Below are 15,373 nucleotides of genomic sequence, written 5' to 3'. Positions count from 1 at the left end.
AGCAGTTCTGCGCATGTTTTGAGAACGCCCCTGGTATTCCGCCAATGTGCAATCATTGGACAATAAATTACCACGAATATCCTACCACGGGACATCAAAAACTGTAATATCTTATGTTTTGTGGAATTGTGGCTGAATGATGACATGGATAGTCAGCTAGCGGGATATACGCTACACCGGCAAGATGGAACAGCACACTCCAGTAAGACAAGGGGGATGGTCTGTGCATATTTGTAAATCACAGCTGGTGCACGAAATCTAAGGAAGTCTCTAGATTTTGCTCGCCTGAAGTAGAGTATCTTGTGATAAAAGCAGATTACACTATTTGCCTAGAGAGTTTTCAGCTATACTTTTCGTGGCTGTTTATTTACCACCACAGACGGATGCTGCCACTAAGACCGCACTCAGTCACTAAGGAAATAAGCAAACAGGAAACCGCTCACCCAGAGGCAGCGCTCCTAGTGGCTGGAGACTTTAATGGAGGGAAACTTAAATCAGTTCTACCACATTTCTATCAACATGTTAAATGTGCAACAAGAAGGAAAACATTCAAGATCACCTTTACTCCACACACAGAGACACGCACAAGCTCTCCCCCGCCCTCCATTTGATAAATCCAACCACAAATCTACCCTCCTGATTCCCGCTTACAAGCAAAAATTAAAGCAGGAAGCAGTAGTGACTCGGTCTATAAAAAGTGGGTAGGTGAAGCAGATGCTAAACTACAGGACTGTTTTGCTATCACAGACTGGAACATGTTCTGGGATTCTTCCAATGGCATTGAGGAGTACACCACATCAGTCACTGGCTTTATCAATAAGTGCATCGAGGACGTCGTCCCCACAGTGACTGTACATACCCCAACCAGCAGCCATGGATTACAGGCAACATTCGCACTGAGCTAAAGGGTAGAGCTGCCGCTTTCAAGGTGCGGGACTCTAACCCGGAAGCTTATAAGAAATCCTGCTATGCCCTGCGACGAACCATCAAATAGGCAAAGCGTCAATAAAGGGCTAAGATTGAATCGTATCACACCGGTTCTGACTCTCGTCTTATGTGGCATGGCTTGCAAACTATTACAGACTATAAAGGGAAGCACAGCCGCAAGCTGCCCAGTGACACGAGCCTACCAGACAGGCTAAATCACTTTTAAGCTGTCTTCATGGGCTAGCAACACTGAGGTATACATGAGAGCATCAGCTGTTCTGGACGACTGTGTGATCATGCTCTCCATAGCCGACGTGAGTAAGACCTTTAAACAGGTCAACATTCACAGGCTGTGGGGCCAGACGGATTACCAGGACGTGTGCTCTGGGCATGTGCTGACCAACTGGCAGGTATATTCAATGACATTTTCAACATATCCCTGATTGAGTCTGTAACAGCAACATGTTTCAAGAAGACCACTATAGACCCTGTGCCCAAGAACATAAAGGCAACATGCCTATATGACTACAGACCCGTAGCACTCACATCCGTAGCCATGAAGTGCTTTGAATGGCTGGTAATGGCTCACATCAACACCATTATCCCAGAAACCCTAAAACCACTCCAATTTTCATACCGTCTCCACAGATGATGCGATCTCTATTGCACTCCACACTGCCCTTTCCCACCTGGACAAAAGGAACACCTATGTGAGAATGCTTTTCATTGACTACAGCTCAGCGTTCCACACCATAGTACCCTCCTAGCTCATCACTAAGCTAAGGATCCTAGGACTAACCACCTCCCTCCGCGACTGTATCCAGGACTTCCTGATGGGACGCCCCCAGGTGATGAGGGTAGGTATCAACACTGGAACCCCTCAGGGGTGCGTGCCCAGTCCCCTCCTTTACTCCCTGTTCACCCACGACTGCATGGCCAGGCATGACTCCTACACCATCATTAAGTTTGCAGACAACAGAACCTCATCCCCATCAGATCAGGTGGCCTGATCACTGACAACAACGAGACAGCCTATAGGGAAGAGGTCAGAGACCTGGCCGGTGGTGCCAGAATAACAATCTATCCCTCAACGTAACCAAGACTAAGGAGATGATTGTGGACAACAGGAAAAAGAGGACCGAGCACGTCCCCATTATCATCAACGAGGTTGTATTGGAGCAGGTTAAGAGCTTCAAGTTCCTTGGTGTCCACATCACCAACAAACTAGAATGGAGGGGCGGCTGAGTCCAGAACCGGAGCCTCCACCGAGGGTAGATGCCCACCCGGACCCACCCCTATATTCAGGTTTGCGGCCAAGAGTCCGCACCTTTGGGGGGGGGGGTACTGTCATGCCCTGACCTTAGAGAGAGACTACTTCCGGCGCCGACTGAGATGGCCGCCTCGCTTCGCGTTCCTAGGAAACTATGCAGTTTTTTGTTTTTTTACGTGTTATTTCTTACATTAGTACCCCAGGTCATCTTAGGTTTCATTACATACAGTCGAGAAGAACTACTGAATACACGTTCATTAGAACGTGCGTCGAAGATGTCGTTCCCATAGCAACGATAAAAACATTCCCTAACCAGAAACCGTGGATTGATGGCAGCATTCGCGTGAAACTGAAAGCGCGAACCACTGCTTTTAATCAGGGCAAGGTGTCTGGCAACATGACTGAATACAAACAGTGCAGCTATTCCCTCCGTAAGGCTATCAAACAAGCTAAGCGTCAGTACAGAGACAAAGTGGAATCTCAATTCAATGGCTCAGACACAAGAGGCATGTGGCAGGGTCTACAGTCAATCACGGACTACAAGATGAAATCCAGCCCAGTCACGGACCAGGATGTCTTGCTCCCAGGCAGACTAAATAACTGTTTTGCCCGCTTTGAGGACAATACAGTGCCACTGACACGGCCTGCAACGGAAACATGCGGTCTCTCCTTCACTGCAGCCGAGGTGAGTAAGACATTTAAACGTGTTAACCCTCGCAAGGCTGCAGGCCCAGACGGCATCCCCAGCCGCGCCCTCCGAGCATGCGCAGACCAGCTGGCCGGTGTGTTTACGGACATATTCAATCAATCCCTATACCAGTCTGCTGTTCCCACATGCTTCAAGAGGGCCACCATTGTTCCTGTTCCCAAGAAAGCTAAGGTAACTGAGCTAAACGACTACCGCCCGTAGCACTCACTTCCGTCATCATGAAGTGCTTTGAGAGACTAGTCAAGGACCATATCACCTCCACCCTACCTGACACCCTAGACCCACTCCAATTTGCTTACCGCCCAAATAGGTGCACAGACGATGCAATCTCAACCACACTGCACACTGCCCTAACCCACCTGGACAAGAGGAATACCTATGTGAGAATGCTGTTCATCGACTACAGCTCGGCATTCAACACCATAGTACCCTCCAAGCTCGTCATCAAGCTCGAGACCCTGGGTCTCGACCCCGCCCTGTGCAACTGGGTACTGGACTTCCTGACGGGCCGCCCCCAGGTGGTGAGGGTAGGCAACAACATCTCCTCCCCGTTGATCCTCAACACGGGGCCCCACAAGGGTGCGTTCTGAGCCCTCTCCTGTACTCCCTGTTCACCCACGACTGCGTGGCCACGCACGCCTCCAACTCAATCATCAAGTTTGCGGACGACACAACAGTGGTAGGCTTGATTACCAACAACGACGAGACGGCCTACAGGGAGGAGGTGAGGGCCCTTGGAGTGTGGTGTCAGGAAAATAACCTCACACTCAACGTCAACAAAACTAAGGAGATGATTGTGGACTTCAGGAAACAGCAGAGGGAACACCCCCTATCCACATCGATGGAACAGTAGTGGAGAGGGTAGCTAGTTTTAAGTTCCTCGGCATACACATCACAGACAAACTGAATTGGTCCACTCACACTGACAGCGTCGTGAAGAAGGCGCAGCAGCGCCTATTCAACCTCAGGAGGCTGAAGAAATTCGGCTTGTCACCAAAAGCACTCACAAACTTCTACAGATGCACAATCGAGAGCATCCTGGCGGGCTGTATCACCGCCTGGTACGGCAACTGCTCCGCCCTCAACCGTAAGGCTCTCCAGAGGGTAGTGAGGACTGCACAACGCATCACCGGGGGCAAACTACCTGCCCTCCAGGACACCTACACCACCCGTTGTTACAGGAAGGCCATAAAGATCATCAAGGACAACAACCACCCGAACCACTGCCTGTTCACCCCGCTATCATCCAGAAGGCGAGGTCAGTACAGGTGCATCAAAGCTGGGACCGAGAGACTGAAAAACAGCTTCTATCTCAAGGCCATCAGACTGTTAAATAGCCACCACTAACATTGAGTGGCTGCTGCCAACACACTGTCATTGACACTGACCCAACTCCAGCCATTTTAATAATGGAAATTGATGGGAAATGATGTAAATATATCACTAGCCACTTTAAACAATGCTACCTTATATAATGTTACTTACCCTACATTATTCATCTCATATGCATATGTATATACTGTACTCTACAACATCGACTGCATCCTTATGTAACACATGTATCACTAGCCACTTTAACTATGCCACTTTGTTTACTTTGTCTACACACTCATCTCATATGTATATACTGTACTCGATACCATCTACTGTATGCTGCTCTGTACCATCACTCATTCATATATCCTTATGTACATGTTCCTTATCCCCTTACACTGTGTATAAGACAGTAGTTTTGGAATTGTTAGTTAGATTACTTGTTGGTTATCACTGCATTGTCGGAACTAGAAGCACAAGCATTTCGCTACACTCGCATTAACATCTGCTAACCATGTGTATGTGACAAATAAAATTTGATTTGATTTGATGCTATATTTTTGTGCTGGTCAAGGGCCTGGTCTGGAGTGAACCAAGCGCTATATCTGTTCTTAGTTCTACATTTTTGATATGATTGATTTGATTTGATATCTCTGTTTTCTTAATATTTTGGTTAGGTCAGGGTGTGACAAGGGTGGGTATTACTAGTTTTTGTATTGTCTAGGGTTTTTGTATGTCTATGGTGGCCTGATATGGTTCCCAATCAGAGGCAGCTGTTTATCGTTGTCTCTGATTGGGGATCATATATAGGTAGCCATTTTCCCTTTTGTGTTCGTGGGATCTTGTCTACGGTAAGTTGTCTATGTGTAGTTGCCTGTCAGCACTCATTTGTATAGCGTCACGTGTCGTTTTGTTATTTTGGTTAGATTGTTCAGTGTTCATTCTTATAATAATAAAGAACGTACGCATACCACACTGTGCCTTGGTTCCATTCATATGACGAACGTGACAACCTACCTCCTCCCCATACAGTATCTATTTATTTATCTTGCTCCTTTGCACCCCAGTATCTCCACTTGCACATTAATTTTCTGCACATCTACCATTCCAGTGTTTAATTGCTATATTGTAATTACTTCGCCACAATGGCCTATTTATTGCCTTAACTGCACTCATTGTATATAGACTTATTGTTTTCTTTTGTTCTACTGTATTATTGACTGTTTTGTTTATTCCATGTGTAATTCTGTGTTGTTGTCTGTGTCTAATTGCTATGGTTTATCTTGGCCAGGTCGCAGTTGCAAATTAGAATTTGTTCTCAACTAGTCTACCTGGTAAATAAAGGTGAAATAAAAAAATAAAAAATAAAAAACATGTTGCATTTACAGTGGTTCCTCCTTTAAAAGTTGTGAGCTTACACCGCGGGACTTAGAGGTAGCGTCACATCTTCATTGCTCCAGACCACCACAAGGGCGAGTTAGAGCACTAATTATGCATTTGGGTCCCAAGGTTTTTATATGACCAATCATATCGAGTGCCTCCAATGACAAATTTGACGCGAGCCACCAGTCCCTAGTGACTTTTTTCAGCAAAGATAGCTGACAAAACATTACGGTGGAAGCAAATGTAAGTAGGTATAACGTCATAACGAGTCAAGTAAAAAAAATCTACAATTGAAAGGAATATGTTAGTTCATTTAGAGACAATCGATTGTGCATATTATTTTGTCATAAAGTTAATTGTCGGGAATTGCTATTTAGCAAATTAGCTAACATTAGCCAGCTATCTAGCTAGTGTTATGACATGAGTATGCATTTGTAATCCGTGTTGTTTAATGTTTTAGGGACTCCTAAGAAAACCAACAAACCAGGCTGTTGTCTTGTGAAACAGTGGATGAAAATAATCTAGCTAGCTAAAGGATTTACTGCAAATTGAATGTACAATTGTGTTAGCTTGCCTTGCTTATTTGCCATGCAATACACCTGAAATAACATAGCTAGCTAACTATTTATTTTCTTATTGTGTAGTGGAGGAAAAATATAACTGTCACGCCCTGACCTGAGTATTTGTTTTCTTTATTGTTTTGGTTAGGTCAGGGTGTGACATGGGTGGACTGTATAGGGGTTTTGTAGGTTTATGGGGTTGTTTATCATCTAGGTGTTTATATATGTCTATGGTTGCCTAGATCAGTTCTCAATTAGAGGCAGGTGTTTATCATCGTCTCTGATTGGGAAACATATTTAGGCAGCCATCTTCTTTGGATATTTCGTGGGTTATTATCTATGTCTAGTTGCCTGTGTTTGCACTTTTGTATCATAGCGTCACTTTTGTTTTGTTATTTTGTATATTTTTTTTAGTATGTATCTTTATTAAAAGTATCATGTATTCACATTACGCTGTGCCTTGGTCTTCTCACTACGACGAGCGTGACAATAACTCTATGCCAATGAATGTGTAGCTAGCGACAGTATGTTGCCGATCTCTGTATGAATACTTTTGGTATGAATATTAGTTCAGAACCTATGAACCTCAGCTATCATGGTTGTTGTATTGACTTCCAAGTTTGAATGCCATTAATGAAGCCTATATTAGTAGAATATAATAACTTTATTGTGCCAAGGATGCAAGTCCTATATACTGTAACGGCTTTCGTCTGTTGAAAGAAGAGAGTCGGACCGAAATGCAGCGTGTTGGTTACTCATGACTTTAATGAAAGAACGCGGTACATTAAATAACTGATACTAACTACAAAAACAACAGAACGGAACGTGAATCTAATTACAGCCTATCTGGTGACTACAACACAGAGACAGGAACAAACACCCACGAAATACAAAGCGAAACTCAGGCTGCCTAAATACGGTTCCCAATCAGAGACAACGGGAATCACCTCAGAACCTATCTATGAACCTCAGCTATCATGGTTGTTGTATTGACTTCCAAGTTTGAATGCCATTAATGAAGCCTATATTAGTAGAATATAATAACTTTATTGTGCCAAGGATGCAAGTCCTATATACTGTAACGGCGTTTGTCTGTTGAAAGAAGAGAGTCGGACCGAAATGCAGCGTGTTGGCATCCAGTACTGAGATGAATTCAGGCAGGTAGTAGGCTCCGGTAATTCCTGGCTGGCTGGCGGAACTGGAAGATTCAGGTTGACAAGCAGATCTGGAAGATTCTGGTTGTCTGGCAGATCTGGAAGAGACTGGTTGTCTGGCAGATCTGGAAGAGACTGATTGTCTGGCAGATCTGGAAGAGACTGGTTGTCTGGAAGAGACTGGTTGTCTGGCAGATCTGGAAGCACTGACGGCGCTGGGCAGACTGGGAGCACTGGCGGCGCTGGGCAGACTGGGAGCACTGGCGGCGCTGAGCAGACTGGGAGCACTGGCGGCGCTGGGCAGACTGGGAGCGCTGGGCAGACTGGGAGCACTGGCGGCGCTGGGCTGACTGGGAGCACTGGCGGCGCTGGGCAGACTGGGAGCACTGGCGGCGCTGGGCTGACTGGGAGCACTGGTGGCGCTGGGCAGACTGGGAGCACTGGCGACCTGGTGCGTGGTGCTGGAACTGGTGGTACTGGATCGAGGACACGCACAGGAAGCCTGGTGCGGGGAGCTGCTACCGGAGGACTGTTGTGTGGAGGTGGCACAGGATGGGCTAGACCGTGAAGGCGTACAGGAGATCTTGAGAGCAGTGTGGGCACAGGACGTGCAAGGCTAGGGATGTGCACAGGAGGCCTGGTGCGTGAGGCTGGCACCAACTTTACCAGCCGACTAACACACACGTCAGGTTGAGTATAGAGCGCTAACTCAGGTGCTATCAAATCCCCGACACAATCCGTCGGACGAATATTGTATCTATAGCACCAAGCTAGCAACTCCCTCATTACTCTCCACTCCACTTTCTCCATTAACTCCCTCACAGTCTCTGCTTCGCTCATCTCTAACACTGGCTCTGGTTCTGGTCTCCTCCTTGGCTCCTCACGATAAATAAGGAGAGTTGGCTCAGGTCTATCTCCTGACTCAGCCATACTCTCCCTGAGCCCCCCCCCCCAATACATTTTTTGGGGTAACTTTCGGTTTTCACTCTGCGCCGCCTTCTCTTTTTTAATGACTCCATTCGCCTGTAGCCCTCTTCGCACTGCTGAAGCGAATCCCAGGCGGGCGCCTGCACTCTCTCTGGGTCGGCCGCCCACCTGTCGATTTCTTCCCACGTCGTATACTCCATGCCTCTGCTGTCCATAACGTCCTCCTTTCGCTCCTGAAACTGTCGCTGTCGTAGCCAGTTTACACACTGCTCGGTCCGTGAGTGGTGGGTGTTTCTGTAACGGCGTTCGTCTGTTGAAAGAAGAGAGTCGGACCGAAATGCAGCGTGTTGGTTACTCATGACTTTAATGAAAGAACGCGGTACATGAAATAACTGATACTAACTACAAAAACAACAGAACGGAACGTGAAACTAATTACAGCCTATCTGGTGACTACAACACAGAGACAGGAACAAACACCCACGAAATACAAAGCGAAACTCAGGCTGCCTAAATACGGTTCCCAATCAGAGACAACGAGAATCACCTGACTGATTGAGAATCGCCTCAGGCAGCCAAGCCTATACAACACCCCTAATCAGCCACGATCCCAAATACTACAAACCCCAATACGAAAAACAACATATAAACCCATGTCACACCCTGGCCTACCCAAACATATAACAAAACACAAAATACAATGACCAAGGCGTGACATATACATTTACTGTAGTTATGAGATCCCCACATTGTAGCCTGTACATTGAATATATTCACTGATCATGTACTTTTCCTTGGCAAATAAAGGTGCAGTTCAGGTATGAAACTCTGTGAGACATCCTTGTTCAGTCATTTCCATTACCAGGTGTATCAAACTCCATTCTTTAAATGATGCTGTGTCTGCATGTATTACAATAAAACACTTAAACAATGTTTACCAGTCCTGCTCCTGAGACATCAATGATTACACATTGTAACTATGCAATAGACTAGAAACATGATTTAAGTAAAGGCTGATTTGTAATTCATATAAACAGAAAAACAGTACACTACATTTCCTAAGCATATCTAACTCCCTTCATCTGCATTAATCTGAGGACACAGGATAGGTGTAGTATTCCAATGAGATCCTTAATTTCAACACTTTATTGAAAGTTCATTATCCAGATGTTACAAATTCATAAAACATGCATTATAAATATTATAATTGTAATATATAATACATACAAGTTCAACCTGTACTTCAATGCACATATGGTGTGGTGTGCATTATAAAAAAGGAGGTGGGGAGAGAGGTAAAGTGTGTGAAGACAGAAAAGGAAAGCGGTAAAACAGGAGCAGGGATGACAGCATATGATTAATGAATTACAGTGCTACCCTAATATTCTCTCAGTTCATCACAATTGCATAATGTCTCTTGCGGTGTCTCCTAACCAGCCTTGGACTCCCAGTCGGCCCGAAGGTTATCTTAACCTGTTAAGACTCTAGGGGCAGTATTTCATTTTTGGATAAAAAGACATGCCCGTTTTAAGCGCAATATTTTGTCACGAAAAGATGCTGGACGTTTCCAGAACTGTAAAGATTTTCACTGTGAGTGCCATAGAACAAAATCTACAGGCAAAACCAAGATGTTTGAGTGACCAGGAAATCAACAGGATTTCTGGAGGCACGTTTTCCATGATCTCCTTATATGGCTGTGAATGCGACAGGAATGAACGGACACTTCCTATCGTTTCCCCCAGGTGTCTGCAGCATTGTGACGTATTTGTAGGCATATCATTGGAAGATTGACCATAAGAGCCTACAATTACCAAGTGTCCCGCACGGTGTCTGCGTGGAAATTGGTGCGCAAAAGTCAGGTACCAGTATTTTTCCATCCGAATCAGAGAAGAATGCATGCTTCCAGGGAAGGGATTTCAATGAAGAGATATATGACAAAACACCTTGAGGATTGATTCAAACAACGTTTTCCATGTTTCAGTCGATATTATGGAGTTAATTCGGAAAAAAGTTTGACGTTTAGGTGACTGAATTTTCGGTTAGTTTCGGTAGCCAAATGCATAGTAACAAAACGGAACGTTGTGTCCTACACAAGCATCTTTCAGGAAAAACTGGACATCTGCTATGTAACTGAGAGTCTCCTCATTGAAACATCTGAAGTTCTTCAAAGGTAAATTATTTTATTTGATCCCTTTGCTGGTTTTTGTGAATGTTGCGTGCTAAATGCTAACGCTAAATGCTAAGCTAGCTATCACCACTCTTACACAAATTATTGATTTTCTCTGGTTCTAAAGCATATTTTGAAAATCTGAGACGACAGGATTGTTAAGAAAAGGATAAGCTTGAGGATAGGCATATTTATTTCATTTAATTTGCAATTTTCAGAAATCGCTAATTTTGCGTTATGGTAATGAGCTTGAGGCTGTAGTCACGATCCCGGATCCGGGATGGGGAGGACTAAGAGCCGGTGAGGTGGCGATGATGGGACTGGCTTCCTCTCTCACATCAAACATACCTGCAGATGAGAGACAGATGGATAGAGAGCATGATTAAGCTTCTTTTGTTTATCATATCAAGGATAGAAAATGAATGACTTAAATGTAATGTAATGAATACATAAATATCACTTGAAGCTTGATGATGACTTGATCATTTGAATCAGATGTGTAGTGCTAAGGCAAAAACAAAAATGTGCACCTCTTTGAGTCCCCAGGACCAGGACTGAGAACCTCTGCTCAACATTTGGACCTCTTAATCTGCAGACAGACTTTCACAGCTCTCTGTATCTGAGGACAGAAAACCTCACAAGAAATAGACTACACAAAAGTACCTGCTCTATCCAGAATTGCCTACTATCTCACTTTGACAGGCTGGGCCTGCTATCCTTTCACCCTCCTCCAAAAAATACAAATGTTTGAAATTATCAAAAGTGGCACTGGGGCTAAAATAATATCCTACATAGTGTGGGAGGACTGCACCTAAAAAGGCTGGAGACGCATAACTAATCGAAGAGCATGCATGTAAACTCAGCAAAAAAGAAAGGTCCTCTCACTGTGTCCCTGAACAAAGGGGGGGGGGTCAAAATAAAAAGCAACAGTCAGGATCTGGTGTGGCCACCAGCTGCATTAGGTATGGCTGTGCATCTTCTCCTCATGGACTGCACCAGATTTGCCAGGTCTTGCTGTGAGATGCTACCCCACTCTTCCACCAAGGCACCTGCAAGTTCCTGGATATTTCTGGGGGGGAATGGACCTAGCCCTCACCGTCTGATCCAACAGGTCCCAGACGTGGTCAATGGGATTGAGATCCGGGCTCTTTGCTGGCCATGGCAGAACACTGACATTCTGTCAGGAAATCACACAGAAAACAAGCACTATGGCTGGTGGCATTGTCATGCTGGAGGGTCATGTCAGTATGAGCCTGCATGAAGGGAGGAGGATACAACATGAGGGAGGAGGATGTCTTCCCTGTAACGCACAGCATTGAGTTTGCCTGCAGTGACAACAAGCTCAGTCAGATGATGCAGTGACACACCGCCCCAGACCATGACTGACCATCCAGCTCCAAATCGATCTCGCTCCAGAGTACAGGCCTCGGTGTGACGCTCATTCCTTCGACGATAAATGAGAATCCGACCGTCATGCCTGGTGAGACAAAACCGCAATTCGTCAGTGAAGAGCACTTTTTGCCAGTCCTGTCTGGTCCAGCGACAGTGGGTTTGTGCCCATAGGCAACTTTTTTGCCGGTGATTTCTGGTGAAGACCTGCCTTACAACAGGCCTACAAGCCCTCAGTCCAGCCTCTCTCAGCCTATTTCGGACAGTCTGAGCACTGATGGAGGGATTGTGCATTTCTGGTGTAACTCGCAGTTGTTTTTGCCATCCTGTACCTGTACCACAGGTGTCATGTTCAGATGTACCACTGCGAGGACGATCAGCTGTCCATCCTCTCCCTGTAGCGCTGTCTTAGGCGTCTCACATTGCAATTTGTTGCCCTGGCCACATCTGCAGTTCACATGCCTCCTTGCAGCATGCCTAAGGCACATTAATGCAGATGAGCAGGGACCCTGGGCATCTTTCTATCTGTGTTTTTCAGAGTCAGTAGAAAGGCCTCTTTAGTGTCCCAAGTTTTCATAACTATGACCTTAATTGCCTACCGTCTGTAAGCTGTCTTAAGGACGGTTCCACAGGTGCATGTTCATTAATTGTTTATGGTTCATTGAACAAGCATGGGAAACAGTGTTTAAACCCTTTACAATGAAGATCTGTGAAGTTATATGGATTTTTCCGAATTATCTTTGAAATACAGGGTCCTGAGAAAGGGACGTTTCTTTTTTGAGTTTATACAGTGGGGCAAAAAAGGATTTAGTCAGCCACCAATTGTGCAAGTTCTCCCACTTAAAAAGTTGAGAGAGGCCTGTAATTTTCATCATAGGTACACTTCAACTGTGACAGACAAAATTTGAAAAAAATCAGAAAATCACATTGTAGGATTTTTAATGAATTTATTTGCAAATTATGGTGGAAAATAAGTATTTGGTTAATAACAAAAGTTTATCTCAATACTTTGTTATATACCCTTTGTTGGCATGTACAGAGGTTAAATGTTTTCTGCAAGTCTTCACAATGTTTTCAAACACGGTTGCTGGTATTTTGGCCAATTCCTCCATGCGGATCTCCTCTAGAGCAGTGATGTTTTGGGACTGTTGCTGTTTGTTGTTTTGGGACCCCATTGTCAGTGTTACCAGATGATCCTCCTTATAAAGCAGGTCCTCCATCTGCTGAATCTGGAATGCTCAAAATGAATAAATCTTTATTTGTGACAATACATTTGGGATAGTCCAGTGAAAATGACTGAGTGTTTATGTGGTGTAAATCTTAAAATTAGCAGCTGACATCTTAAGGATTTTCTAATGAATGCATGTGAGACAGGTTCCATATATACAACAAGACAGGCAGAGAGGAAGAGAGAAAAAGAGCACAGAACAGTTTAATTACCTATGGTTAAGGACACTTGTGCCAGCATTAAAGCTTCCACAGCCTGTTCCTCGGACAGTGAACATACATCTGGCAATATTTACATTTTCAACCCCTTGATCAGCTCGCACTCTGAAAGTGAAGAAAATAGCTTATGTTTTGAAGATATGAAAACAATCACTGAGATATGACCGTTCAATCTGAAGCAGCATATGTCATTTTCAGGATATGTCAATACAGCACAGAAAGCTTAACACCAGACTGATATTGTGGTTGTTCATTAGGTGATGGGAAATATGCAATATGCATACAAAATAATATACTTACCTTCCTTGAAAATCCATCTATACCACCAAAGATGATAATGTTGTATCTTGAAAAAAAACGAAATGTTTAATCTATTAACCTGCTTCATTAGCTCTGGATAAGAGCGTCTGCTAAATGACTTAAATGTAATGTAAATGTAATGTATTACCAGTTGATGAAGAACAACTCCAATTTCATACATCATTGAAAATTTGTCTACAAATAAGAATGAAAAAAATATATATATTTCTTAGATTTGTTGGAGACAATATACATCTTAGTATGGACGAGAGACGGGGAGCATGAACAGAGTATTGTTGCCGAGCAATGCAATGGAGCTAGATCATTCTGGCAATGATACCTGCACCATCTACACGCTGCAAAGACTACCTAACTCTTCGCCATTGTACACGATGGCCCATTGCTTGGAGACTTCATTTGACATCCTTGAAACAACTAGGACATGGCCTGCTTATGAGTTTGATAGGACTCCTCGGCCGAACGTTCAGTGTGCACTCCGAGAGCGAAACGATCTGAATTTACCAGAGGGTTTTCAATATTTCATGGAATAGAAACACCATAATATTAATCCAAATTAATTAAGCAAGTAGAAGTCAATAGTTTGGACACACCAAACTCATTCCAGGATTTTTCTATATTTTTACTATTTTCTACATTGAAGAATAATAGTGATGACATCACAACTATGAAATAACACATATGGAATCAGTTAAGAACAAATTCTTATTTACAAGGACAGCCTACTCCTTCTTCCCCGTCGGGGAATTGAACCCCAGTCTCCACGTGCCTGCAATATGGAAGACTGTCAAATGCTTCTCAAAGATGCCCTCTGGTGGTCAAACCTCTGGTGGTCAAACTTGCATGAACAGAATGAAATGGCTGACAATTAGATAATGTGCCACAGAATGCTGCAGCAGCCCGCAAGGTGTGCCGCGGTATTACGCAACTTTTAAAGGAGCAACCACTGTGTACTGTTGTATTACTCACTCAGAAGATCAGTGGTTACAGGGCTTGTTCATTTATCCACCTTCCCCTCTTTGTTGAGCAAACCACAAGAATAAAACAATATATGCATCTTTTTTTCTGTGCACAATTCAACCCATTTTGTTGTTGTTTAAGTGAATGTGCATGATTTGGTGGTCCTTGATGCCTACTCCTGCTGTTGTGCCCTTGGGCAAGGAGCCTAACCCTAAAAAACATTCCAGGGGTGCTCCAACCTTGGCAATTGTTTGTGTCTTGGAAGGTTTAGGATTAAGCTTAAGATAAATTTCAATTTCCAAAGTCTTCTTAGGCTCTTTTTACACTGATGAAAGTTGAAAGACATTCAGTGGAGTCAGGGAAATCATGAGGGGATAGGGTTCCCCTCTTCATCAACATCAAATGGTGTGCTGACTCGAGCGCAGTGGAAGTCTTGACCCATTGTTCAGCTGCTAAATGCTGACCGTTCAACCTTCCAAGGGAGTTTTCAGCTATCATGACTGATGTATGCAAGCTGTTCCATAGTCGTATGGAATGGACCAAGGTGCAGCGTGGTGAGCGTATATATTTCTTTATTTGCAAATGTTGCCAACAAAACAATAATACAACTAAACGAACGTGAAGCTTACTAGGGCTATACAGGCCACTAACAATGTCAACTACCAAAAGGGAAAAAGGCTGCCTAAGTATGATTCCCAATCAGAGACAAAGATAGTCACCTGTCCCTGATTGAGAACCATACTCGGCCAAAACATAGAAACAAACAACATAGAATGCCCACCCCAAATCACACCCTGACCTAACCAAATAAAGAAATAAAACGTCTCTCTAAGGTCAGGGTGTGACAGT

This window comes from Oncorhynchus gorbuscha, linkage group LG05, assembly GCF_021184085.1.
Source record: "Oncorhynchus gorbuscha isolate QuinsamMale2020 ecotype Even-year linkage group LG05, OgorEven_v1.0, whole genome shotgun sequence".
Taxonomy (NCBI): domain Eukaryota; kingdom Metazoa; phylum Chordata; class Actinopteri; order Salmoniformes; family Salmonidae; genus Oncorhynchus; species Oncorhynchus gorbuscha.
This window is presented reverse-complemented; position numbering follows the sequence as displayed.